Consider the following 27,812-nt stretch of genomic DNA (forward strand, 5'->3'; position numbering starts at 1 on the left):
AGTTTAATGTAGACTGTGTTCACCAGGAACTTAGAAGTGCTTAGGGAACCCATGGGGTGGGCTGTCAGGAGACTCTTTGCAGGGGGAACCAAGGAGGAGCATGAAGAACTCACTTTCAAGGAAGAGTCAGGCATAAGCTGGATCCAAAGACCATGAGCCCATTTCAAATAGAAGAGCTACTTTGGGGGACAGCAGAGACTGATTCTAATTTACCTGGCCCAATTCGCCATGGCCCTTATCCTAGGGAGTATTGGACCAAAAAAAAAAAGAGCAAAAATGCAAACAAAAGTGCTGCTTTGAAGTTGTGTAGCTTAAGGAATATGGGAGAGGCTAACAAGCAAATGGAAAACGCCATGTGGGAAAACTGGCCATGACGACAATAGCCAATCAAAGTTGGGCTGCAATTTCACCAAGCAGGTGAGGCAAGAGTCACAGAGTCCATCTGAGTCTGTCTTGAAGTTACCTTGTTTTTAGGCCCAGGTTCACTCAGACTGCCAGGGGAAAAAATTGTTACCAAATACAAGTTCATGTGCCCAATGCACAGTGAGGCCAAAAACAAAACCAAACAAAACAAAACAAAACAAAACCAAACCCCAAATGTGGGAGTTTGGGGCAGAGAAATGTTTATTGCAGAGCCAAGTAAGGAAAACGTGTGGCTTGTGCCCCCCCCCCCCAAAAAAACCCAAACTCCCTGAGGAATCTCAGCTGAGTATTTTAAAGGCCAGGTGAGGGAGGGGCATCCTAGGGTATGCAATCAGCTGTGCACAATTCTGATTAGTTGATGATGATCAATACTTAGGCGCCAGAAGGTCTGGGGGTTATGTGCTCATGGCCATCAAGTAGTTAATTGCTTCCATTTGGTAGTGGTTTTAGCATCTAAAAACTCAGGAAATATGCATGAGATACTATTATCTGGGCTACTTCAGAGAGGAGCTACAGCAGAGGTATGGGGTAGGGGTCTGTCCCAGGAGGACCCCACAGGGTCCTGCTTGCTTACAAAATGATCACATAGAAAACTTTCAGCTCAAAAAAACAATTTTACAAACCTTAACTCACCAAAGTCTTCTGAAGTAGGCATTATTAATAGCATTCCCATTTTACAGATGAGAAAATTGAGGCTTAGAAAGTTTACATAGATTGCCCAGGATCACACAGCCAGTAAACAATGGAGCTGAGACTCAAACCCAGGTCTTCTGACTCCAGTTTGCCTCCTGGTTTCTCATCACAAGGCTTTTTGCTGGCTCTCCTTCCCTTCACTTCGAGGGTCTCAGGCAATTTCTCCCCCTCCATATGCTCTCTGGTTATTCTCATTTGCTTCCTTCCCTTGGTCTAATTCCATAAGCTCGATGGTCCCCAATTTCTCTCTCCAACCCAGACCTCTCTCTTGAGCTCCATACCTGTGTATCTACCACCTTCTGGATGCTCCCACGTAGCTGCCCACGTCAACTCCAGTGCTACGTTTCTAAAGTGAAACTCACTGTCTTTCTCCTCCAGTGGCTTCTCCACCCATGTTCTCTATCTCAGTAGCAGTCGCTCCCACTTCCTAAGCACCAGTCATGTGCCAGTCACTTTATACTGGCAAGACAGTATCGTTCCATTTCATTGGTGAAGAAACCAAGGCTCAAAGGTGTGACCTTACTTGCACAAGGCCATTGTACTAAGCAGTTGACAGCCAGGATGCAAACTGAGCTCTATTCCTCATGGCTCCCACTGGGCAGCTGTCTGGGAACTGCAGGGCCACAGCTGTTCACTCTGTTGAATAGGCCAGAAGTCATGCGTCATCTTCTCACCCCCCCGCTCCCGCTTCCCACCCCCACAGCTGCTGCAGAGCCAAGTCCATCATCAGTGCTACCTCCTAAATGTTTCTCTCCATACCTTCCTTCCATTCCCACGGCCGCTGCATTCCCAAAGTTCAGACCCTAAATGATTCCTCCCCCCTTACTGAAATAGCTTCCTGACTGGTTTGTCTCCGGTAACAACCCTCACTTCAAATCCTCTCTCCGGAGCATGAGCTTTCTAAAATATACCTGGTTAAAGTCGGCGCCTCCCATCCCACCCCCAGATTAAAAGCCTCCAGAGGCTTCCTATTACCTTGAGGATGAAATCCCAGTTCCCTGTTCCTGCCACTGCCTGTCCATCCAGGTCTTTGCAAATGCCCATGGCATCATTAATAAAAATGGCCTCAGCTCTTGGAGGTTTCCAACATGCATACACCCTCGTCACACATTGCTCCGATCCAGGCCATCTGTACTGTAGTCCAGTGAACTACAGAATATCACTGGGTGAGAGCCAAATGGAGAAGGCTGAAATATGCAGGAACTATTGATAAGTCTGCAGTAATCCATCATGCTATTATTTGCCCAACAGAGTGTGTTTATATTGTCTTTGATACCATACAGTTTGGGTTTTATGACAGTGTAGCCAGTTAGACCCAGGATGGCAGGATGTGAGCGTTGCCGAGTGATTTAGTACCCTCGGGGAGAAGTGCACTTCATAAACTTACAAAGCTTTTCAAGAGAGAGTATAATTTGTGCTCTGCGGAAAAGCATTGTTGTTGGATGCACCATAACATAGTAAAGGCTCAGGGAAAAAAACCAGCAATGCAGAAAGTGGATTGATTTTGTCCTCAGGAATCTTAGTCAGTTTTCTCTCTGCACATCTATGTAGTAGCATCTCCTGGAAGTGTTTTCCCTCAGATGTTTGGGGAAGCAGTGGAAGGGAGTGCAGAGATCCTAAAGGCTTCTGGAATTTCACCTACTTTGATGTCAGGATGCAAGTGCAGACCTGCCACTCTCTGCCTGGAGCAGCTCTGGTTAACTCCTGCTCGTCCTTCAAGATTTGGCTTAGGTGTCCCATCCTCCTAGAAGCCATCAGACACACCACACACCCACACCCACACACACACACACTTGTGACATGTAATTATATGTGATCCCACCATACCCCTCATGAGACCTCTGTATCTTCCATTGGCTGGTAGACAACTCAGCCCAGACTAGCACCTGAGGGGAGTTTACAGACCCGGGCGCTGGAGGCGAGCCGACTGTAGCAGCTCCTGCCGCACCCGCCTCTGCATTCAAGGTCAGCAGGAAAGCAGGCACAAGGCTCCCTCAGCTGGCCATCTCCACGGTCACATGTCCACTCACTGTGAATGAGGAAATGAGTGCAGGATTGCCAATCCCTGAGGCCCAGGCCACAGGTGCCACCTCTGAAGTTGAGAGGAGACAGCCTATCAGGTACGGGAAGGTTTCCAAGAGAAAATGTGGGGGAGGATGGACACGAGACGGCGCCAAACCCTCAGTGCACAGCGCAGAGCAAATGCAGCCAGAATTTCCTGTTGGCTTACCGACCTCTCCTGGCCAACTGTGAACTCCTGGAAGGTGGACCAGGCCTCCTATTCCCATATCCAGCTCCAGCACCTTACCTGGCCCGCCTTATTTGGAGCAATTGATAAAATGGGGACAAAATGTTCAGAGCAAGACTCCTACCTTGAAGGAGTTTATGGTTAGTATTTATACAGTAAAAATCAATGCACCGCATACAGGTGACAGGATATAAGTGCCAAATCAGTGACTGGGGTATTGTCAAAGGAATTCAAAGGAGGGGGACAGTTGAGGAAGGGGGCTGTGGAAACCTGCAGCTGCGACCCTCCCCTCTCTAGCCCCCAGACCCAGGAGGGGCCTCAGGTGCTACCCCCACTGGCTCACCCCTGCAGACCTCCTGGGGACCAGGTTTTCCAGTCTTAGTCCTTGAAATTCATGGCTTTGAAATCTGAGACCCTGGGCTGTTCCTATTCCTAAGTCAGGGTCTAATCTAAATAAAATTAATGAAAAAGAACAATGGTTTCTAGCACCCCATATTTAATAATTGTCTGAAACATGTCCCATATGTGAATGTTTGGCTACAATAAAGAGAATGGGCTCTGTTGATCATTTTATTTTCCGGAAAGGAGGTGCTAAGGTTAACATTCCTCTAAGCTCTTTTTTAGAGTAAGACTCAGCATGGTACAAACAGAAATACATCTTGATTCTTTCTGATCACTGCTTCTCTAAGCAGCTGCTGTCACGTGGTTGTTCCCTGTCCCTGGATGAATTCCAAGAAAAGTCCCATAGCTTTTCCAATCATTCTATTTGTTGATGAATAGTCTCCTTTCTCGGGTATTGGAGAGTCCGGTTCAGTCCACCTCAAAGCTCTAATCCTACATCCAATTTTACAACTCAGGCCTGACTCAGACAAAGAAACACAGTAAGGGAGGAGGAGCATGGTGGACTTCTCCCCAGTTCCTCACCTTGCTCAGAGCCTCTTTGGGCCCCTGCAGACTTGGAGCAGGGAGGGAGCACAGGGAACTCCAGGAGAGTCCCCGATCAGCGCAGGTTTCTGGAAGCAGTGCCTGGGTGTGGCCCGCCCAAAAGCTTACTCTCTCCTCCAGGGAGCTTCTGCAGATCCCTCTGTGGAAATATAAGAGCAGGTGCTACTCAAGCTGCCCACTTATAACGGCTCCCATCCCTGACTTCTGGCGTCCACGCCACCTTGAGCCTGGCGTCTGTTGGGGTCACATTGCCCCTTGCAGGTGGTACTTCGGGACAGAATCCCTTTCGAGATAACTCAGCACCAGCTCTTCTGTGGTCCTCCTGCCTCCATAGGGAGGCCCTCCTGGGCCCTGCGGTCCTGAGGGCGCCTCACTGCCACACACCCCTCTCCTCACCCTGCCACCGTAGGCCACTCCAAGTAGGCTCTGCCTTTATGGCTTGAAATGTGGCTCGAGTATCAGCTCCTTTGTCCCTCCAACTCCAGAGGGCACCTGTCGAGCTCTCTGTGGCTGTCATGAAGACTCAGAGTTTCACTAGGCTCATTGTGGGGACGGGGGTGGGGACCTGTTGGCAGGTGAGTGGAGCAGCAGCTGCCTCATGCCCCCACAGCTCTACATTGCTCCTCTCTGCCTGTCTCTTGCTGGGTCCCCCAGCCTCGTCTTATGTAGCCCCAGGCAGGTGAGGGGCTCACCTCTGCGTCCTCCACACTGATTTCATCATCTCTTGGTGGGGCCTGCATAGCTAAGCAGCGTGCTGTTTTTCTTTCCCTTCAGTGGTGGGGGGTGGGGGGTCTCTGCTGAAACTCTGTTGCATCTAACACCCTGGTACATGGGCCTCATAGCAGGCTTTCAGTTTCCTCTGCTCCTTGCTAGCACCCCCAGAGTTGTTCCCATGAGCATCCTCCTGTGTTACAGACAAGGAAAGTGGAAATGTGAGTTACACAGCCACAAGCAGATGGAGTGAAGGCTGAATCCAGCTCCCGGGACGCAGTGTGAACCCTCCTCCCGTGGCACAGGCCAGCACGGGGCCGGAAGCATCCCCCCACGGCTAGCTGGGGGCATCGCCGGCACGCTGGTCCCTGCAGCCCGCAGCCCAGCCACAGGGCACCGTGGAGGCCCTCTCCCCCTCAGCACCTCCAGCCGCATCGGCCTTCCAGCCTTTCTTCAGACACACCAGGCTCCTGTGTTGGGGAGCTTGCTGCTAGGGCTGCTGTATTGGCTTCCTAGGGCTACCAGAACTGAGGACCACAAACTGATGCTAGAACAGCTGAAATGTACTCTCCCACAGTTCTGGAGGCTAGGAGTCTGCAGTCAGGTGCTGGCAGAGTTGGTTGGTTCTGATGCTCAGAGGTCCTCCCTCCTGGCTCTTGGTGTCAGCCAGAAATCCTTGGTGTTCCTTGGCTTCCAGACGCATCGCTCAAATCTCTGCTCTGTCGCTTTCTCCCACGCCTTCATGAAGCCCACACTAAAGACAGATGGAAATCTGGTGAATGTACAAAGGCCTCTCTAAAAATCTCTCTAGGATCCCATTCAGACCTCTGCTGGCTTAACGATGTCTAGTTTTAAACACTGAGTTACAATTCAGGCCCATCTCTGCCTGCCCCATAACTGGGGGTGGTACCCAGTCAGAGAAGGGCCATGTCCCTGCCCTCACCCAGCAGGAGCCATGGCTCACGTGACAATGGAAAGGGGATTTCCTCTCCACATTAAGTGAACCCTGACAAGAGTTAGGCGATCTTCCTACACCCTACACTGCCTTGTTCTGAGGAAGGATTTGGCTCAACCAAATATAAAACCTGACAGGTATTTCTCCCAAATGAATAATTGGGGAGGAGCTGAAGTGACTTCTTTAATTTAAAGAAGTGTAATGTTTAAAGAGAGAGGTTTCTATTCCCCCTCCTTGGCGAAGGGAGCCTTTAATCTTCGTATCAACTTTGACACGTGTGAATCACAGAGCTTTCGTGCCTATAAAATCATGATTCATCACCAGCCCTGCCAGCTGTGGGCCGCACTTTATTCTTCTGACAGGGCAGGCTTTCCCCAGAGAAAAACGCTGGAACACACCACTCCCAGCTGCGTGTTATTACGAGCCAGGCCCCTGTTTACTTCTTCTCAGAGATGAGGAGGGGACTAGGGTAAATTTAATGCCCTTCTGAGCCTGTGACGTACCCACAGGGCTCTGCGGAAGAGCCACACTCTCATCATCATAGGAACCAGGCCACCTTGGCTGAGAAAGCAAACTGCTTTTTTAGTTTCAAATTTTGTGCATAAAGAAAAAAAGATTTTGTGAATAAACTTTACTGAAGTATAAAATAGATGCAATTAGCTACACCCATTTTATGTATACAGCCTGAGTTTCCATAAATGGATACACCTGTGCAATCTCCATCTTAACCAAGACAGAGAACATTTCCACCCCGGCCCCCAAAGTCCCCTCATGCTTTGCAGTCAACCTCTCCCCCTCCCCCTGTAACCACTCAGCTGCTGTTCATCACTACAGATTAGTTTGGCTTATTATAGAACTTCATCTAAGTGGAATCATGCAGTGCCCACTCTTTTATGTCGGGTTCTGTAGCTCAGTGCAACGTCTTTGAGACTCACTAACGTTATTGCGTTAGTAGTTGATATCATCTAATGGCCGAGAAGCAACCCTCTGTATGGATAGATCACAATTAGTTTATCTGCTCACCTGTTGATAGGTGTTTGAGTTGTCTCCACGTTTTGGCAATTATGAATAAACCTGCTATGAGCATTAATGTACAAGTCATGTCATGGAAATATGCTCATTTCTCTCACACACATACCTAGAAATGGACCAAGCTGCATCTTTAAGAATTCATCACATGTGATAAAGCAGACCACAACCAGGAATTTGGGGGAAATCTGAATATTGCAAGTGATTAGAAAAGAAATTATAATAGTGTAATACAGTGAAAATCCCAGTGATGTGGGTTTGTGTGGGACGGGTGACCTGGCAGCAGGTGCAGGAGCGTCCTGGAGCACAGGGATTTAACAGTCCCTTGCTTTCCTCCAGTCTGCATGCTCTTGGACAAGCCCTGTACCTTCTGGAACCACCACAAAATGAGAGTAGAAATATCTGATCCTTACTTCACTGAACTTTAAGATCACTTATCGGAAAATGTCTGGGTCTTTTGAGAGAAGTTTAGCTATAAAAAGCTAAGGTGGTGAATGCTGTACTTACAAATATGGACTGAGTGCAGGTTGTCGGGCACAGAACAGATATGTGGTGGGTACTGTTGGGGAAATATAACTAAAAACAAAATCTTCTCCCAACCCCAAATTCTCTCCACAAAGGGAGTAGAGAACAAAATCAGTTTTGTTATTGCACAAGCATTAAACCAGAATGTGATGCACAGCACAGGGAATCCGCTAAGAATTACAGAGACAGAAGGACCCCCACCCCCGCCTTTTACTGGAGCCACAGCGACAACCATGACATACATGTTCTCAGGATAAACCTTCACTTGTCCTCAAGTAAGAGGCTTGATGCACCACTGGTCACACACAGTTCATTCTAACTCTACGCGGTAATTGGGGTGGCTGTGTCAGGTAATTGACTTTATCCAGAGGAAAAACTAACTTCTGCTTCTTGACAGATCAGCTCTTAGTCTCCCACCTAAGCTGGTAGACCAGGGCCCATCTCCTGTGTGTTCACATTTCAAAGAGATAGCTCCCAGGTCCCTGAGGAATACATTCCTGGGTCATAAAACAGACAAAAATGCCAAGCTAGTCTTCAAAAGAAGGGAGAAGGTGCCTACAATGACAAGTTTTCTCAAGTCAGCGCTCGAAGGAAAAGGAGGAAAGAGAAAACTTCCTTTATTTTCAACAGGGAGGATTGACCCTCTTGTTTTTAATCTGCATTTGTCCTGATGTTACCGAACGCAAGTTCATGTGCCTGACGCACAGTGAGGCTGAGCAAACCAAAACATGGGAGTTTGGAGCTGAGAAAAATTTATTGCAAGGGGGAAGCAAGGAGAATGCGGTAGCTCGTGCCCTCAAGCCCCTGAACTCCTTGAAGGGTTTCAGCTGAGCCTTTTTAAAGGCCAGGTGAGGGAGGGGCAGCCCAGATAAGTGATCGGCTGTGAACAATTCTAATTGGTTGATGGTGATCAATCCTTAGGCGCCAGAAGGCCTGGGGGCTACGTGCTCATGGTCATCAAGTAGTTAATTGCTTCCATTTGGTGATGCTTTTTAGCCTCTGAAAAACTCAGGAAACATGCATAAGATCCTTATCTGGGTGCTTCAGAGAGGAGCTACAGCAGAGGACGTGGGTTGGGGGGGGTCTCTCCCAGGAAGGCCCCACAGGGTCCTGCTTGCTTACACTGACAGTACACAGCAGATGTTCCTTAAAATCATGCACATAAAATAAATCAATTTTGGTCCCATCTCCCAGTCTGGAGCCTCAGGGTTTGGGATGAGTAAGGCAAGGGATGGAACCCAAGGCTCAGCCATGGCCTCTGTGTTCAGCGTTCAATTCTCTTTCAACACCATCCTTCCCAGCTTCAATTTATTTTTATTCTTGAGGTCACTGCCTCTAAGAAACTACCCTCCTCTGTCCTCCCACCCTACCTCAAGGGTCCCTGCAGTCCTTCAGAAGCCCCAGCAAAGTCCCTGATTGGCCCCTCAGCTCTGGAGGCACCAAGGGCAAAGGAGACACAGGACTCACCTGGCACTGATCCGGTTCCCGTGAGTCAGTCTCCGCGCTGGTCACAGAGAAACTGACTAGCTCCAAACCCAGCCACAGCCTGCACCCTCTTCCTGAGCTGATTCCTTATTGTTCTGTCTGAAAAGAGACACCTGTAAGCTGCCCGATCCAGTCACTGCAGTTTCCTTCTCTCTAAAATGCTACCCATTTCTAAATGTTTTTAACTGAAATTGGGCGGCTTCCCTTTCTAATTAACTCAAGTGTCCTCTTCCCTGATGGTGGCAGTGATAATTACACCTCTCTTCACTCTGAAAGGACTATTTAAAGTTGGGGGATGTACAAGGTGACCTTTTCTCACCCTTGTTTATCCGAGCTTGGTTTCTGGGGAAGAGAAGGAAGGACACTGCTTGGCAGATGTGTGGTTTTACCCCCTTGGCTCAGAGGGCTGCACTGTGACCTCCGTGTGTCATTCGTGCATGTCGGGGCCGACAAGAGTAGGTGACTCAGTGGGTGCAGGGCCAGCGAGTTTGTGGTGCTGCGTGTGACACCGTGGGAGGAGGAAGACGGCTGATACTGTCATTATTTAAAATCACTTCCACCCACTGGGCTGAGTCACCAGAACGTCACTGCCTGGGATTTTGCATCAGTCTCAAAAATAATACCTCTGCAGAGCTTTATACGCTCAGAAGCATGCATGTTCCCTCACTTGGTCCCCCTCAAAAGGAAGCTGCGTGGATCTTGCGCACAACTACTCTCTATCAAGTGCCTAGACTTCCCCTCTGCATCTTCCTGACAACAATGATGCTGCGTGTCTGTGCAGCCCTTGACGTGCCAACCTGAGCTCTGAATGGGGTGATGCTATACCCCGACTTTAACTCACAGGAAAACGAATATTCCAGGAGCCAGAGAGCAGCCTGGGCTGGAATCCAGGTTTCCCACCTCCTGGTCTAATCCTGAATCAACAAGGCAGGAAAAGGGATCTTTGGGTCTGAAAACACGGACACCGCAAAATGCACTTGCAGGGGCCAAATGAACAGAGACAAAAATCCGCTTTGGCTAAAATGATTCGAACACCTGACAGTTTGGTTTTAGATTTCAAAACAAATGAGATCATTCTCTGTTTTTCTTTCTACACCAGACTATGATAAATATTCTCTCCTGGCCCCTCCAAGTCCAAAACAAGAGACTTCCCATAGCAGCCTTGAGTGGTTTCCAGAATACTTGTGACTGACTATTCACAAGGAAAAGGATGATTCTTGATAGTAATTTCTAATGGTTCTAAGAACACAGCTCTGGGGCCAAGGCAGGCTTGGAGAAGAGCCCTGTGTGACTTTGGGCAGGGGACCATGACTCCATCTCTAGTTACTTACGGTTATGATTATCACAGGGTTGTTATGAAGATTGAATGAGATAATGAATGTAAATCACTAGGCACAGACACTTATTAAACCTTCTATAAATATTGATAGTAATGATATTATAAATGTTCAATAATTATCTCATTCTGCATATCTGATAGATACTGGATACTCTAAGTAGGGGTTATTTTTTTCTAAGTAGTGGCTGTTTTTTTCCAAGCACTTTTTATAATGACAATCCTTTAAGATATCCTTTGTAAAAGATACTTAAGCATATATCTTAAACTCTACTTCCAATAATGCTACCAAAACAAATCTCCTATAATGAAACATTTAATTTACACTTATCATATGGGTAACTGGAGCCCCCTACTGTCAGGGAAGCCCTAACTCAGACTCCTAGGAACCTTCTAGGAGGAGTTCTAGGTCCCACACCAGCTGGAACATGAGAAAACCAGCCCTCTTCATAGTGGCAGGTGTGCTCTCCAAAAGTGCAGTAAGCTGGGATTTCTTGAAGCTTCCTCAGTATTCTAGAGCCTCCTCCCCAGATAAGAGCCTCCATCCTCCTCACTTTTTCCCAAAGAGCCGAAACCCTCCTTCTGCACCTCTGTCCAGGAGGGGTCTTGGATGCTCTTTGCTGTGGGGATACCCACGGCAGACACCTCATTGTCCCCACTCTGCCCTACTCTGAGGAAGGGCTGGAGCCTGGGAGCCTCAGCCTCCTACAGTTTAGAAAGTAAGTTCTACAACAGGCAGCGCAGGGATCCAGTCATGTGAGGTTGGCAGCGGCTGGAGTGGAGACGCACCATCTGCACAGAATTCAGACCCGCACTCCCACTGCTGCCGAGCGGCTCCTCAGATGAAAAGCCCAGGTCCATCTGCGTGGTCATCGGGGAACTACGGTAATAGCCTAACAACGGCAGGCAGACAGACACGTATACAGCGCTCACTCCGCACCAGGCACAGTTCCAAGCACATTACCAATGATGACTCTTCAGTTCTGTCTCAGGCCCCAGGATGGACAGAGTCTGAAATCCTTCCAGGTCCTGTAAGGAAGCATGCCAAGTAAGAGGAGGAAGGAAAGGAGAGCTTTCTCTTTTCTGGAACATCTCTGGAATTGAACCCCCCCCCCCCATGTGCTCTGAGATGTTGCTGTTTCACAGCAATTAGGCTGGTCTTCCACTTCAGAACTCCAGCATCCCCCACATTTTTCCCCCTTCAATGCCTAGTGTCCGTCCCCAACAGTGGTCCTGAGGTCCTACTTGCCTTCTCTGAGCCTCAGTTTTCTAGATCATAGTCAGCAGTCCCTCACCTAAGCGGCCGCCTTCCCCCACCCCACCTCTACCCTCCACTGCCACACATATACATCCTCTTGGATTTCTCCCCATTTAAGCATCTAGGCTATTTTGTACATTAAAAAATACATGGCAGAAGGAGATAAAAAGGAGTCTGTTTTTAGTTTTAAAAGCCTAGGCCCTGAGAAAATTCAGAGCACAGAAAAATCATGATGAATATGGATCAGATATTTATACCTTCAGACCAGAAAAAGATTTTTCAGGCTGTTGAGGGCAGAGACTAGGAGGACAGTAGGAATGGGGTGGGGGCAGGGAGAAGTCAGCAGAGCCCAAGATAAGGGGCCTTATACCTGAGAGAGCCTCTGGCTCAGGAGTTAAGTCAGCATCCTCAGCCTCCACCCCAGGGGGCAGCAACCTCCAGCAGGGCCTAAGGGTTCTCCCACTGACTTCTTGTTATAGCACTTTAAGTTGCAAGTAACACATCTGTCTAAAAATAGCTTAAGAACAGAGACACCTAATAGTTTTATATGGCATCTTAATAAAGAAGCCTTAAGGTTCGTTTGGCAGTTTAATGTCATCAAGGACCCAGGTTGTCTCTTCTGCCATCTCAGAGGACTGGGATTGTCGACTCATGGAGGCAGTATGGCTACCACGGCTCCAGACATCACATCCTCACGTAACTGCATCCAAAGAAGAATGAAAGGAGATGGGGAAGAAGAGCTCTTCTTGTGCATATTTCTTTTTAGCAGGGAGGAAACTCTTTCCTAGACACGTTTAAGCAGTCTTCTCTTTACATCTCCTTCCCTCCCCTAGCTGCTGTGGAGGCTGGGGATATCTGGTATATGCAGTCTCTCTTGTTGGAGATGAGTCCTTCCAACAGGGTATGAAGGGAAAAGGAATCTGGACTGCGCTGTGGAGAGACAAACAACAATGTGAGCCACAAACTCTCAATACCAGCTGTCATCCATTAGCCATCCTCTACCCCACCATTAGACAAGCGGCCCCTGTCTGTGCCCAAGACTCGGTCCCTTTCTGATTTACACTTTAATGTCCCAGGACAGGTATAAAGTCTCTTCAAGGAAAGGAGGTCCCTAGACACCTAGAGAAGTGATGGCCTTGGGGGAGGGGAACGTTCCACACTTGTACCTGAGGGCTAAGGGGAGTATTTTCTCAGGATTCAACTCCTTGCTACCCCTTCAAGCCCGGACACAGGGGCTTCCCCAGCCCCAGTCATACCAGCACATCAAAGGCTTTTAGCCACTTCAGGCCCTGCCGTAAGAATGATTACCAGCAAAATACCATGAGAAGTGTGAATCCAAAATTGAGTATTTTTATTTTGCAACTAGAAGTTTGTACCTCTTAGTGTCCCTCATCTATTTCACGCCTCCTCCTCCCCTCTGATAACCACCTGTTTGTTTTCTGTATCTATGACTCTGTTTCTGTTTTGTTATGTTTTTCCATTTGTTTTGTTTTTCAGATTCCATATGTAGGTGAGATCATACACTAATTTGTCTTTCTCTGCCTGACTTATTTCAGTCAGCATAACACTGTCTAGGTCCAGCCCACGTTGTCACAAATGGCAAGATTTCATTCTTTTTATGGCTGGGTACTATCCCATTGTGTGTGTGCATGTGTGTATAAATCATACCTTCTTAATCCATCCATCTATTGATACTGAAGTTGCTTCCATATCTTGGCTATGCTGCAATGAACACAGTGGTGCATATATCTTTTCTAATTAGTGTTTAGTTTTCTTTGGATAAATACCCAGGAGTAGAATTGCTGGATTGCTGAATCATATAGTAGTTATATTTTTAATTTTTTGAGAAATCCCTGTACTGTGTTCCCTGTTGGCTGTACCAGTTTACATTCCCACCAACAGGGCATGAGTTTCCTTTTCTCCACCTTCTCATTAAAACTTACATGTTGTCTTTTTTCATAGTAGCTGTTCTGACAGGTGCGACATGGTATCTCATTGTGCTTTCCATTTGCATTTCCCTGATGATTAGTGATGTTGAGCATCTTTTCAGGTGCCTGTTGGCCATCTGTAAGTCTTCTTTCGAAAAATATCTATTAAGATCTTCTCCCCATTTTTTTTGTAATTTTGTTGTTGTTAGGGGGAGGTAATTAGGTTTATTTCTTTATTTTTAGAGGAGGTACTGGGGATTAAACCCAGGACCCCATGCATGCTAAGCATGTGCTCTACCACTTGAGCTACAACCTCCCCCCTTCCCCATTTTTAATTGGGTTGTTTGTTTTGTTGATATTGAGTCGTATGAGCTCTTTGTGTATTTTGTATATTAACCCCTTATTGCAAATATCTTCTCTCATTCAGTAGGCTGCCTTTTCATTTTGTTGATAGTTTCCTTCTTTGTGCAAAAGCTTGTTAGTTTGATGTAGTCCCATTTGTTTATTTTTGCTTTTGTTGCCTTTGCTTGAGGAGATAGATCTAAAAAAATATTACTAGGACCATTGTCAAAGAGCGTACTGCCTGTGTCTTCTTCTGGAGGTTTTATGGCTTCAGGTCTTAGATTTAAGCCTTTAACCCATTCTGAATTTATTTTTGTGTGTGGTGTGAGAAAATAATCTTGTTTCATTCTATTGACTGTAGCTTGTCCACTTTACCCCAAAATGGAGGTTTTCCCCAAAAGTAGACTACACCAAGGAATGGACGGGAAATAGAACGTGATTCTGAGTACGCTGGTGGGTGGGGTTTACTTCAGTAGTAAATAAGGCAGGACTGGCTGTGGCTTTTCTCGTTAGGACTTACTGTTTCTTAAAGCCAAACACACAAATGACAAATGCTGGAGAGGCTGTGGAGAAAGGGGAACCCTCCTACACTGCTGGTGGGAATGCAGTTTGGTGCAGCCACTATGGAAAACAGTGTGGAGATTCCTCAAAAGACTAGGAATAGACTTACCATATGACCCAGGAATCCCACTCCTGGGCTTGTATCCAGAAGGAAATCTACTTCAGGATGGTACCTGCACCCTAATGTTCATAGCAGCACTATTTACAATAGCCAAAACATGGAAACAGCCTAAATGTCCATCAACGGGTGACTGGATAAAGAAGATGTGGTATATTTATACAATGGAATACTACTCAGCCATAAAAACCGACAACATAACGCCATTTGCAGCAACATGGATGCTCCTGGAGAATGTCATTCTAAGTGAAGTAAGCCAGAAAGAGAAAGAAAAATACCATATGAGATCACTCATATGTGGAATCTAAAAACAAAAACAAACAAACAAACAAAAACAAAGTGTAAATACAGGACAGAAATAGACTCACAGACAGAGAATACAGACTTGTGGTTACCAGGGGGGTGGAGGGTGGGAAGGGATAGACTGGGATTTCAAAATTGTAGAATAGATAAACAAGATTACACTGTATAGCACAGGGAAATATACACAAAATGTTATGATAACTCACAGAGAAAAAAATGTGCCAATGAGTGTGTATATGTCCATGAATGATTGAAAAATTGTGCTGAACACTGGAATTTGACACAACATTGTAAAATGATTATAAATCAATAAAAAATGTTAAAAAAAAAAAAAGCCAAACAACAGGAGCTCCACTTTCATGAGTAAAAATAGGTTTGAATAACATGATCATCTATATTTAGTTCCAGTTCCTTTTCTATCAAAAGGAAATAGCCCAAACACTCGCAGTAAGACAAAGAACAGATAATTAAGCACACTAAATAAGACTGCAGAAAATGAGTGAAAACAGTATCAAACAGGACATTAAAAAATAATCACAAGTACGTACACACACAGTGTCATGTGTTATAAAAATAACACAGTTTCTTAGGATTTTAAATTATTTAAGCTGTTCTCTTTTGTGGAAAACAGAGATGACAGGTAACTAAATCCGGCTTCAGACTTACTGGAACAAGATCTTGTTAGTGCCTCATTCACTCCCTCAAACTGGGGCTCATCCAGGGCCCAGCCACGGGCCCTGCACTGCAGCAGACGCGTCATCCGCTCTCAGCTTCGAGGGAAAATGAGGGATGAGGGCCGGCTGGGAGCAGGAGAAGAGCAAGAGAAGGGACGGCTAAGTCTCTTTGTTTAAATGTGTGTCATGTGTGTTCAGCTCAGAAACTCTCTCGTCAAACACATTCTGCGTGATTAATACAATTTATGAGGTTTACACAGGTAAGTGTAACTACAGTGTTGCACAGCAAATTGTATGCCCATCTGGGGCACACGACTTCAGTAAGTTCACCTGCTGAATTTTCCCATCTCTATGGTATGACTTCTTGATCCCCTATTAACAAATCTAAAATACTCATGATTCTAAGTGTCACTCTCTCTGATATTTTGCAATAGGAAATCCAGGCTAGAAGAAGTTCTTGCCGGGTCATTGAGTTGCTGCTAGTTCCCACATTAAGTTACAAAGGAATGATGCACTTTGGAACCCAGAAGAAACCTCCTGAACCTTCCTTGGAGAGATTCTGTGACTGTGTTAATGAGCGCATACGAGGAGCAGACTAAATTCCTACATCAATACTTACAACCTCTTTTGGTTCTGCTTTTGAAACGTGAACTTGTTAAGAAAATGGCAAGAATAAATTTGCAGTGTTTGGCTTTTTTCCTTCAATGTTTAATTATTGAAGGTAATATATATTGCAAATACACAAAAGAAAAAAAATGTCTTGTTGAGCAGCCTCACAAAGTCAGGAAGAAAATGAGTTAGTGTTGTTTTTTTTCTTCTTTTTTCAAATTTTTTGGGTCATAAGCCACAGCAAGAAATACATTTCACATCACAAAGTTTCACAAAGTAGTGGGTGGAGGGTATAGCTCAGTGGTAGAGTGTGTGCTCAGCATGCATGAGGTCCTGGGTTCAATTCCCAGAACCTCCATTAAATAAATAAATAAGCCTAATTTCTCCCCTCCTCAAGTAAGCCATACAAAGCTTCACAAAGTAACATTTATCCTTACAACTTGTGAAGGACACAGATTTATTTTATTTTATTCTATATATTTTATTTTATTCTGCTCTGCTGTTGTCTCTCCTTCCTTCCCTCCTTCCTTCCCTCCTTTCTTTCCGTCTTTTTTTCTTTTTAACATAGTGCTGATTGAAACCCCCCACACTGGTTTCACAGCCCTCATGGATTTTACCCTGCATCTTAAAAACACTGACTTACATGGTAATTATAAATTAACAAGGATTAACACAAAAGATGTTTCAAAAGCCACTTATACTGGTGCTGAGAGGATAAAACTGAATCCATTACAGACTATCCTGTAATAGTAGGCTTTTGTGGGATTTTATTTACTTAAACAAATTTTAATTAAAAGACTAATACTGCACTTGAATATAGTCAACTGTAAATAATACTGGACTTGAATATGGTCAACTGTAAAAAATCATACATCATACAGCTGAAGTGAAAATCCTTGCAGACCCCTCCTCACTCCCCACCCTGGGCCTCTCTTTCTAGGCCCTTCCTAGGCATTTACCCACACGTAGGTCTATATAGAAAGTTGGAAGAAAGTCAGGTTTCTCTGTTTTAATAATATAGTCACGTGTCATAATATCATTCTTCCACTTGCTTTTTTTTTGTTTGAATAATAGCTTTGAATAACAGCTAACATTTATTGAGAGTGTGCAGACCACCGTGCTTAGCACATTATTTTCGCATGGTTTTGGAGCATTTGTTGAAATGTTAAATTAGACTGGGAGTAAATCATTTCTTAGAAAGCAATCACTTCTTAATGTTCAACAGTCCCCATGGTACCTAGCTTTTGCCTATAAGTATGAGGTGGTGGCCTCTTAGATTTATTAACAAGTCTTGCTCTGTTTATCTATTGGTTCATGTTTTCTCCCACGTCAGTTTTTTTGTTGGTCGAGTTTGGTGCCTCCTGTCCACCCTGCTGGCTTTCCTCGAACGTGGGGGGCTTCCCCGGATGCACACTTCTCTTTGGACCCCGTGTCCTTGCATCTGTTGGCAGACTGCCTCAGGACCAGGCCGAAGGGGGAGTGGGCAGGACTCCTCTCCCTTCTTGCTGGGTGGGGTAGCCCCTCAGAACTCTGCCCTGCTTCATGGGTACCAGCATTCATTGTCTTGCTGAAGCAGACACATCCCCTTACTGCAGCTTGGCAGAGAATTATTAATTAAAAATTTTAAAATGAATGACCTACAACTGAAACCAGATGAAACTAAAGAGAGGTGCTTCCACTAAGTTGTAGGAGCTGTTGATCCTCAGAGAAACTCCAGAGAAATAAGAACAAGCACCACAAATAATATAAGGTCACTCAACAAAATCTCGGCGGACATGGGGAAGATAGAGCCACAACATCTGAACATATAAGTCCTTTAATTCCACCTTCACTCACTGCTTTAGTCAGGATACATGGCCATCACAAACCTGACTTAACCCTGCTAAGGCAAAAAAGGGAATCTGTTGGCTCATAGAACTTAAAACACCCGGTGCACACCAGGCCTCAGGCAGTTCTGAATCCAGAGGCTCAAACTAGGTAAGGAGGAAACTATTAGTTTCCATTTCTGAGGTCTACTTTGATATGAGTTGGCCTCATTCTCTGGCAGGTCCTCTTCCACCTTGGTGATGTCAAGATAACCACCTCCACCTCTGGGCTGACATTTTATCCAGTTATCTGTCCCACTGGAAGGGGAAAGGCCAGCAAAAATCCCAGGACTGTGTCTCATTGGCCTGGCGTGGGTCAGGTCCCCATCCTTGGCCCAATCACTTTTAAGCTGTGCTGTTCAAGGCTGGGTCAGGGCCCACCCCTGAGCTGACCAGCTGGGTCAGCATCGCGTAAACTACACTGAGAATGAGGGCCAGACAGTTCCCCCCAAGGGAAGTCAGGGTGCCATCACCCAAAGAAGGAGGACCAGCCAAAAACAACCGATAACCACCTCACTCACCACACACAAGAGCTGTCTGGTATTACAGAAATAAAGGATTCTTTGGGAGAAAATGACCATGAGTTAGTCAAGGAAGGGAATAAGTGTTCATAGAGATATTTCAGAAAGCTTAGAGAAATGACAGGTGTGGCAGGTAGAATTAAGGGCTCCTCAAAGATACCCACACCATAGTGCCTGGAACCTGAGAATATGTTACTTTACCTAGCAAAAGGGATGTTACAGATGTACTTAAGGTTATGGATCTTGAGGTAGGAAGATTATCCTGGATTCCGATATAATCACAAGGGTCCTTGTAAATGGAAGAGGGAGCAGAGGGTGGATCAGAGCTGCAGGGTGAGAAGGATTTGAGTCCCCGTGGCTGGTTCTGTGCTCTAGGGAGTCACGTGCAAGGACCAGAGAGAGCCTGCAAGTTGCCAAGAATGGCCCCAAGCCAACGGCCAGCAAGGAATTGGGGATCTGAGTCTTACAACCCCACAGAACCAAATTCTGACAACAACCCAATTGAGCAAGGAAACAGATAGTACCCTAGAGCCTCCAGAAAGGAACGCAGCCCTGCTGACACGTTGATTTCACTGGCGCCAGACCCTGACCTACCAAACTGTAAGACGATAAACGAGTTGTCGAAGCCACTGAGTTTGTGGTAATCAGGTTAGGCAGCAACGGAAGACTCATAGGTATGGCCTGGCCAGTGCCTCTCAAAGGGGAAATGTCTGCGGGAGGTGGAGAGCACCCCGTGGCGCTTTGCCAACCTAGTCTCTACCGGGAACTGTTATCAGGTGCTTTAATGATGGAATCTGGCTGGTCAGGGAGGGGAATGGGAGAACCCATGCAGCTAGTGAACAAAGGGGCTGCGTGCCAACACCACATGCCTGGAGTGGCTGAGTCGAGGGATGCAGCCCAGGACGTGTGTCACCCCGGAGCCCGAGGCCTCTCCACCACTTCGCTCGGAGAAGGAAGGAGAAAGCGGAAATCCGCTGAAAACAACACACAAGCCAAAACAGAGGCGCACACATCGCACGGTGGGAGCCCAAGGCGAAGGGAAGCAGATACAGAAAAGACTCCGCAGAGGGAGGGAAAGGGGCAGGAGCGGGCCCAGAAGGACAGGCACTTCCTGGGCAGCGGGGAGCAGGGGAGATGTGAGGCGGGTGGGGACAGTGGATTCACAGAGCGCCGCAGAGCCTGTGTGTTGTGCGCATGCGCTGGCCCCGGCAGGCTGCGGGAGGTGGGTGAGCAGAGCTGGCGGGTTGACAGACAGACACGAGGAGGGCTGGAAAATTAGGTTGGAATCATATTTCCAAAGAGCTTTGGAGTCGAGGTTAACTGTAGGTGCAGAGAGTGACCTCTGCGTTTTAAAACCTTTTAGGAGCTACTTCCACAGCAGTACAAGCAAAGGCTGGGGCACGGAGATCGGAGGCAGGAAGGGAGCAGCTGCAGCGATCTGAGGTAGAAATGATCAGGCCCATTAGAGACAGCTGTTTTTTGCTGAGTGCCCGGTCTCTGTTAGAGAAAAGAACTCAGCATTTCTCACTGCTTATCTTCAGAATAACCCTGTGAAGGAGCGGGTGACCTTTCTACAGATCAGAGAAATGGAGGCTCAGAGAGGTTAGTTAGCTTGCCTAAGGTCACACAGCTACTAAGCGGTCAAAGTGAAATTTTAATTTGAACTCCTGTAGAGGTGCCAGACTTCAAAACCTGTGCTTTTAACTACACTATGTGAAATGCAGAGGATGGAACAGAATTAAGTGCTATTTTGGAAATAAATGGGTGAAATTTGGTGAGCAATGAAAAGTGAGGAGGGTTGAGGTAGAAGGGAGAGGTCTCTGCCTGACTGACTAGGTGGGTGCTAGGATACAGGAGGCGCAGGATGGGGGGTATCTAGTGCTTCTCAACCAGGGACAGCAACACACCCCACGGGCATTTGGAAATAAGGGGGCAGGGGTGTTTGCTTTGGTTATTCTGGTGGCTAGGCAGGACCAAACATCCTTCAAAGCACAGGGCTCAACAGAGAACTGCTACATCCCAAATGCTGAACGTGCCCCTTACAAGAAACACAACCACCTCAAAGCACATCCACCTGACAGAGTGGAGAGGTGTGGAAATGAGAGGCAGAATTTCAGAAAATAGATGATACCAGAATCCATGAGGTAGACAGAATGACACTAAGGAGAGCTCACAAAAAGAGAACATTCTGAAAAGCCAGCAATGTCAGCGTCAAAGTGTGGTGCCTGCAGCAGACCACATGCATCACCTGGAATCCATCACTAAGTGGAACCCATTGGCACCACCTGGATTTCCACCAGATGTGAAACCTTGGGCCCCACCCTAGACCTGCTGAGTCAGAAGCTCTGGGGTGGGGCCAACAACCTGCCATCTAACAAGCCCTCCAAGTGATTCAGATGCACAGCCAAGTATGGGAACCACTGAGGCAAGGGTTGGACAGAAAATGGAGGAAAGCAGTGCAAGAAAAGAAACAAGAGTTCCTGGAGGAAGCAGTGGTCAGTGGTGAGAAATGCTATGGAATCAAGCAGAGCAGCCACTCTGTTTGATGAAACAGGATGCTTTCCATGACTTTGCCAAGAATAATTTTTTCATGGATGAGCAGATCTAGAGTTAAAAAGAAAAAAAAGAAGAAGAGGAGGAAAATGAGGGATCTATAGTAGCTCTATCTGGAGGAACATAGAGTCAAGGGAGCATTTTGAGGATGAAAGAACAGAATTGTGTTTCTATAACACAAATATAAAGGGGAAAAATAAACAAGAAAGAGGAGAAAATAAGTGCCAAAGGCCTGTGACTAGACGGTGAGATGGGAGCCAGCGTTGCGTGGAGAGAGGCACGGAAACACTGGCTGGAACATGACATACCTTTCTAGAAATGGGAAGGACAGAGGCAGAGCGTAGACTGGAGATGCTGGGAAAACAGAGGGTGCCTAGCACCCAGTAAGCTCTCAGGACTAACAAGCCCCATCGCTTCAAATTAAATCCCTGTTTGACCACTCAATGGCTGTGTGGCCTTAGGCAAAATTTACTACACTCTGAGTCTCAGTTTCTCCCACCTGTGGAAGAAGAGGCCAGATGTTCAGCAGAAATCAAAGGGGCAGGAGCTGGGAAGGGACCTTGGAAGATGGAAAGATATGGAACAATTCCTGTGGGGAACGGGAGGCAGATGCCAGTAAAAAGAGCATGAACAAAACATGGGGAAGGTTACACAACCAAGCTGTGAAACCAGGGGTGTAAAACTTACAAATAAGATCCTAGCTCTGAACTGAGATTCCAGTCCTTCTTATTTTGGTTCAACTTCTGTACATATCAAACAACAAATAACCCTGAGCCCAGGACTGTGTGGTTACTGAGAAAGCAAGAGCTGCCTATGATGGGTTAATTTTGTGTGTCATCTTGACTGGACCACCGGGTGCCCAGATAGTTGGTCAAACATTATTCTGAGTGTTTCTGTGAGGGCGTATTTGGATGAGTTTAAATTTAAATAGGTGGACCTGAGTAAAGCAGACTGCCCTCCCAAGTGTGGGTTGGCCTCATCCAATCAGTTGAAGACCTGAAGAAAACGAAAGGCTGATCTCCCACAAGTAAGAGAATTCCCCCGCCTGATGGCATTCCAGCTGGGACATGAGCTCTTCCTCATTCTAAAGCAGCTTCTGGCCTTTGGAATCAAACTAGGACATCAGCTCTGAAGATTTTGGACTTTCCAGCCTCCATAATTGTGTGAGCCAATTCATTATAATAAATCTCCTCATATAGTGTGTGTGTCCTATTAGTTCTGTTTCTCTGAAGAATCCCAATGAATCCACTGTCTAACTGCATGATTTTACCACCCATTCCCCTCAGCTTCAGAGAGGATTTGAAATAACCACGGAGTATCACAAAGTTTCAGGCAAGAAAGCCTTTCAACCTGCAAACTGCAATCCTCACACGAGAAAAAGCAGGTTCATTGGAAAGGAGTTCTGAAATGAAGTGAGAAAAAAAGGAAGAAAGAATAAACAGAAGAATTACCAAGGTGAAACAGCTAAAAGGGAACCAGAATGTTAAAGGATTGTGACCAAACAAAATAAGGCAAGAAAGATAAACAATGGCATTAAAAAAAAAAAAAAAAAAAAAAAAGAGGCATCTAATCAATGTTACTGTGGCCTTACAATCTTAATGAGGGGTTTGATGAGTTTTTGGAGACTGAACTGGAGAGTTAACTTTCCCAGGCAGGAGGAACTGAAGCTGTGTGTCTGACTGTAAAGATAAGAGCCTTCCAAATTATTTATTTTAGAAAAGAAATTCTGATGCAAGGGCTAGCAGCCAATGGAAATCTGTAAAGCTTTGTGGAAAAGTTGACACTTCCTTTTAACTTAAGTACCTAATTAGTCAGGCCGCATTCCAGCACTAACACATGTCAAGCCATCAATTCATAGATTCTGATGGTCACACCTCTCAAAGCTGCAGTATTTCCCCTGAAAGAATGATAGGAACTAATACAGCTGAGCCAAATGACTTAAGCAGAGGCAAGAGGGAGGTTAGAGCATCAATGGTTTATAGGATAGATTTATACTTTTTCTATTAAGTTAATGAGCAGAGATCATAGCCTCTTGTCTCCCAGCAAAAGGCTGTAACAACTAGAAACAAAGACAACTGTCCCCTGTAAGGAAGGTGGAAGAGACAGACACATTGAGAAAATGAGACGGAAACCAGGCCCCAAGCCCCTGTTGTCCAATGTTGGTGTTGTCAAAGGGCTGCAGAGTCAGCTGGTTATGTCTCAAATATGAATTAAAATGCCAACTAATTTTATAAACACGAGATGACTAGAATTTCGAAGAAATCATGGGAGCCACAAGAGAAATTAGTCATGGAGTTTACAAATGACTAAGTTCTGCCTGGATCTTTCCGGGCGTTTGCCAGAGAGCATGAGCATGTTTGCAGAGCCCTCTTAAAGAGGGGCAAGGTAGACAGCTTTCGGGTGCAGGGCCTGGCGCACTTCCTGGCACAGAATGTTCTCAATAAATCCATCCACTGAAGCCAGTGCTGACTATGAATATGCCAAACATGGTGTAAGAAATTAGGTACAAACACATGAGGAAGACCACTGCTGGGAGATTCGTGAAAAATGTGAATTAGCCCTACAGTGGGTTCTGTTTGTTACTAGATCCAAATCTAAGTTCTCCACCATGGTCTGTAAGACCCTGCCTCACGTACAGTTGCTTCATTTTCTACATCCCCTCACCCGCTAAGCTCTTGGCTAGAAGCCACGCTGACCTTCTGCTATTCAAACCCTCTGAGCTCGCTTCCTGTCACGGGGCCTTTGCATCTGCTGTTTCTTCAGCCAGGAATGTTCTTCCTCTGGTCCTTCACATGGCTGGCATCTTCTAGGGCAACTCACCACCCCGTCTCAAGCAGCTCTCCTCACCCCTTGCCAGCCCAGGTCCCTCTGTCACCTCCAGGTCAGAGGTGAAAGGTCTTGTTTTGATGTCTGTTGCCTCTCCACTAGCAGGTCAGCTCCAGGCTGGCAGGTCCTTCTTCTCATTCAACGGCTCTTGCCCCAGCACCCAGGTATTCAGCAACTAATGATACTTGCTCCGGGAACAGGGATTCCCCCCTCAAGGAACTCGTACTGGGCGCCCTCAGTGAATGGCTGTTGAGTGAATGAATGAACTGAGGATTCTCTTACCCGGACGAGCTGTGACACAGACACTAAAGCAACAGAGAGAGATCATCAGACCAGTAAAGCCTCCCACAGTGCATCTTGTCCTGAGAGACCGCTGGGAAGGGGTGCGGCTGCTCACATGATGACCCGTGACATCGGAGTTCCCGGAAACAGACGTGAGGCAGCCCCGGAAGTGGAGGAGGGGTCTGACGCAGCTGCAGTTGAGTCCAACTGGGATGATCAGTGGAAGAAAGGAAAACACAAGAGATAAAAAGAAACTGACAGAAAATGAAGCTATGAAATCTTGGAATAAACCCCAAGAGTACTGAAAGGAGGGAAACCCTAAAGTGCAGAACTCCACATCTTTTATAAAAGGGAATTCAAATTAATTTTTTAAAACTACATTGATATAAACATATGAGCAAAGAACTGAGAGAATTTGTAGAAAATTTGAGATATTCCTGGCAGGTTTTTAAAATTGAGAAATAATACATACATCAAATTCATGGTTTTAAAACATACAATTCAGTAGTTTTTGGTGTATTCACAAAATTGTACATCCATCACCATTATCTAATCTCAGAACATTTCATCACCCAAAAAGTAACTCTACCCATCAGCAGTTACTCCCAAACCCTCCCTCTCCCTAGTCCCTGCCAACCATGAATCTTTCTGTATCTTTGGATTTGCCTAAAACTGACATTTCAAATAATGGAATCAAAGAATATATGACCATTTGTGTCTGGCTTTCACTTAACATGTTTTTAAAGTTCACTCATGTTGTGACATGGATTGGATCTTCATTCCTTTTCATGGCTGAATAATATTCCCCTGGGTGAATAAAAATACACACACACACACAATTTGTTTATCCACTCATCCATCATAAGTTGATGGGTACTTGGGTTGTGACCACTTTTTGGCTATTAGAAATAATGCTGCTATGAACCCACATGTACACATTTCTGTGAGGATGTATGTTTTCAATTCTCTTGGATTTGTATGTTGGAGTGGAATTGCTGGTCATATGATCATGGTGGGCTAAAGAGAAACTGATTTCAATTCACATAAGATATAAAAGGCAAAAAGCAAAAAAAAAAAAAAAAAAAAAAAAAAAAAAAACCACCAAAAACCAAGTAGTATGAAAAAGGATAACACCAACAATAAAAGTAGCAGTTAACACATGGAACCCCTCCTCTGTGTCATGTATCTTGCTAGGACATTGGTACATACTATGAAGTTTAATCCTCACCATAATCCAAAAATGTTATAATAATTATCCCTCTTCCTCAGACCCCAGGACGTCAGGCTGCCCAAGATCAAGCGAGGAGACAGTCAGATCTGAACGTAGCAGACGCGGGCAGCTCTGAGGGGCCAGCAGAGACAGCAGACCCCTGGAACATTCCTCCCAGCACCCACCGTCTAAATTCCCCACCAAAGAGACTCTGGTCCAATTAAGAAACAAACATTAAACAATATTCTGCTTTCCGAAAACACAGAGAAGCTAAATTAAAAAGAAGGGAAAAGTCCCAATTTACACAAAGGGATGTTATTCTGTGGGTAAGCGACCTCTTCTTCAGGGTCTGTGAGCAGTGAGCTGACAGCCCTCTGGCAGCGGTGATTGGGTGAACTGAGGGTGAGCAGGGCTGGGGACAGGGCAGAAGCTCTGGAAAGCTGGGGTGCCTGGATGCACAGGGTTGCTGCGTCCAGCACAGCTCGGGATTGTGTCTGGCGAAGGGCAACGCAAGACTTAATAAACAAAGAGACAAAGTAAAGAGCAAAGATGGGACAGGGGACTCAAGATCTCTTGGATCTAGAGCCCCAAAAGCCTGGTCGACATCATATTTATTAGAAGTATACAGTTCAGAAAAAAATGTGATCAGAGAGGTGGGGCTTTAGATATTCCACGGGATAAAGCACTAAGTTCTGCTTGCGGGTTAACTGATTAATTTCAGGCCCATCCCTTCCAGGAACAATCACCCTCCTGGGGGTATGCAAAATTTCTGAGTCTATCCTGTCCTTGCCTCTGGGACATCTCAAGATAGCAAGTACCTCCCCTGGGTTCAACAGCATGCTTTCATGCCAGAACAAAGTTCTGTTAATGGATGATCTGGCTTTCCACCGTCCATTGTTTCACCCTAAGGAAATATCTGCTCTCCTTCGTGCCCTTATGGTCAATGTCAGGCTGCTCACCACAAATTTTCTTTAGCATAATACGTGCTATAGGTCATTTACTGCGCAAAACGTTAAAACAAATCAAGCATGTGCATTTTAAGCAAGCAAGTGTGAATATAATATTATAAGCTCATGGAAATTTAGGAGTGGCTTATTTTCTAGCTGCTTGTTGTCCAGCAGCTTGTTTCCCAGCACAGGGTAAAAGAGACAAGGAGCAGAGAGCAGAAGTGGGAGCACAAGGCGGGAGAAGAGCTTGGGTTTGGATAGCATTCCTGCCTCCCTTGGCCAGTTGTCCGGCCAAGTGGTGCCCCTGGGCTTAAGAAAGAGGCAAGATCCATACCAACACATCACTGATGAAAACCACCTGAGCATAAGGCGCCAAACCTTTGATCCACAACTTGCCTCTTTCCAAGGCCACCCAGTAAACTGCTAGACTTCTTGCTGGGGACTTGAACTGTTCACTATTTTATGAACCTCTTAAATTCCTAAAAGAGTCAATAGAGACAAATAATGCCATTCAAGAACATGTGCTGAGCGTCTCTTTGATGTCTCCCTACAGAGCCTGGCATGATGACCGTCCTGCACACAATGAACACTGAGTGAGCACTGAGTGACAGAAGAAATTACATTCCCATTAGAACCACACAGCTCTGTTTTCAATTCTGCTGATTCAATATTTCCCAATAGAAACAGCTTTCAGTCTTTCAATATTGCAACCAGTTTACCCTCTTGCACATAAAGGCACAAAGTATACATAGTTGTCTTCTGTGATCAAAGAGAAGGCGGTATGTGTAGCAATGCTTCTGAAGCTCATCAACAATGATTCACAAAGCAATCCTGCCCTCTCCTGGGAAATGAAACCTGGCAAACAATGTGAATAGAAGCTGGGCTGGCTCTTCGAGTTAACAAAAGGGAACCAAAGGGTATGGGGCATATTGGAAACTCAAGGGCAAAACAACTCATTGCTCCAATGTGACCAACCAGATCCACACTGTTCAGTATAGTAGCCACAGGTCACTATCCACATTAATTAAAGTTAAATGAGATTAAAAATGCAGCTCCTCAAGTCACAAGAGCCAAATTTCAAGTGACCTACAGCCACATGTGGCAAGGGCTACCTAACACACTGGGCGGCACAGATACAGAATGCCCATCATCACAGAAAAATCTCTTGGACAGTGCTGAATCAGACCATCTGTGGTCAGATCTGGAAAAATGTGGGTCTATTCTGCACCCATTGACTTAATGGCTTTTTTCTGGACAGATACCCTTAGGTATGTTTTCAGACTTCAGATTTCACAGATCAGTAAAATACTTTTTCTAATCTCGGGATGCCAAGTTTATATTTTGTCAAGTAAGGCTGTCCCAGATTACCAGACTGAAAAGCCCATCACGGCGGGCACTGCGCCTTTTTCCTGCCCAGCATCATATCCCCAGTACCTAGAACAATGCTTGGTTCATAGTATCTGCT

General features: G+C 45.8%; 2 long non-coding RNA genes across 2 annotated transcripts; one reads left to right on the forward strand and one right to left on the reverse strand.

Moving 5' to 3' along the window:
- Positions 1–817: 817 nt before the first annotated feature.
- Positions 818–27,710, forward strand: LOC116659719. The gene is made up of 5 exons (XR_004315066.1): positions 818–944; positions 3,496–3,497; positions 5,084–5,099; positions 22,750–22,755; positions 27,701–27,710. It is a non-coding gene; the product is annotated as an uncharacterized LOC116659719 (long non-coding RNA).
- LOC116659720 lies at positions 5,868–24,963 on the reverse strand. The gene is made up of 4 exons (XR_004315067.1): positions 24,685–24,963; positions 17,430–17,433; positions 9,324–9,328; positions 5,868–5,878 (listed from the first exon to the last, which is right to left on the reverse strand). It is a non-coding gene; the product is annotated as an uncharacterized LOC116659720 (long non-coding RNA).
- Positions 27,711–27,812: the final 102 nt, after the last annotated feature.

Source organism: Camelus ferus, chromosome 25 (genome assembly GCF_009834535.1).
Source record: "Camelus ferus isolate YT-003-E chromosome 25, BCGSAC_Cfer_1.0, whole genome shotgun sequence".
In the NCBI taxonomy this organism is placed as follows: Eukaryota; Metazoa; Chordata; class Mammalia; order Artiodactyla; family Camelidae; genus Camelus; species Camelus ferus.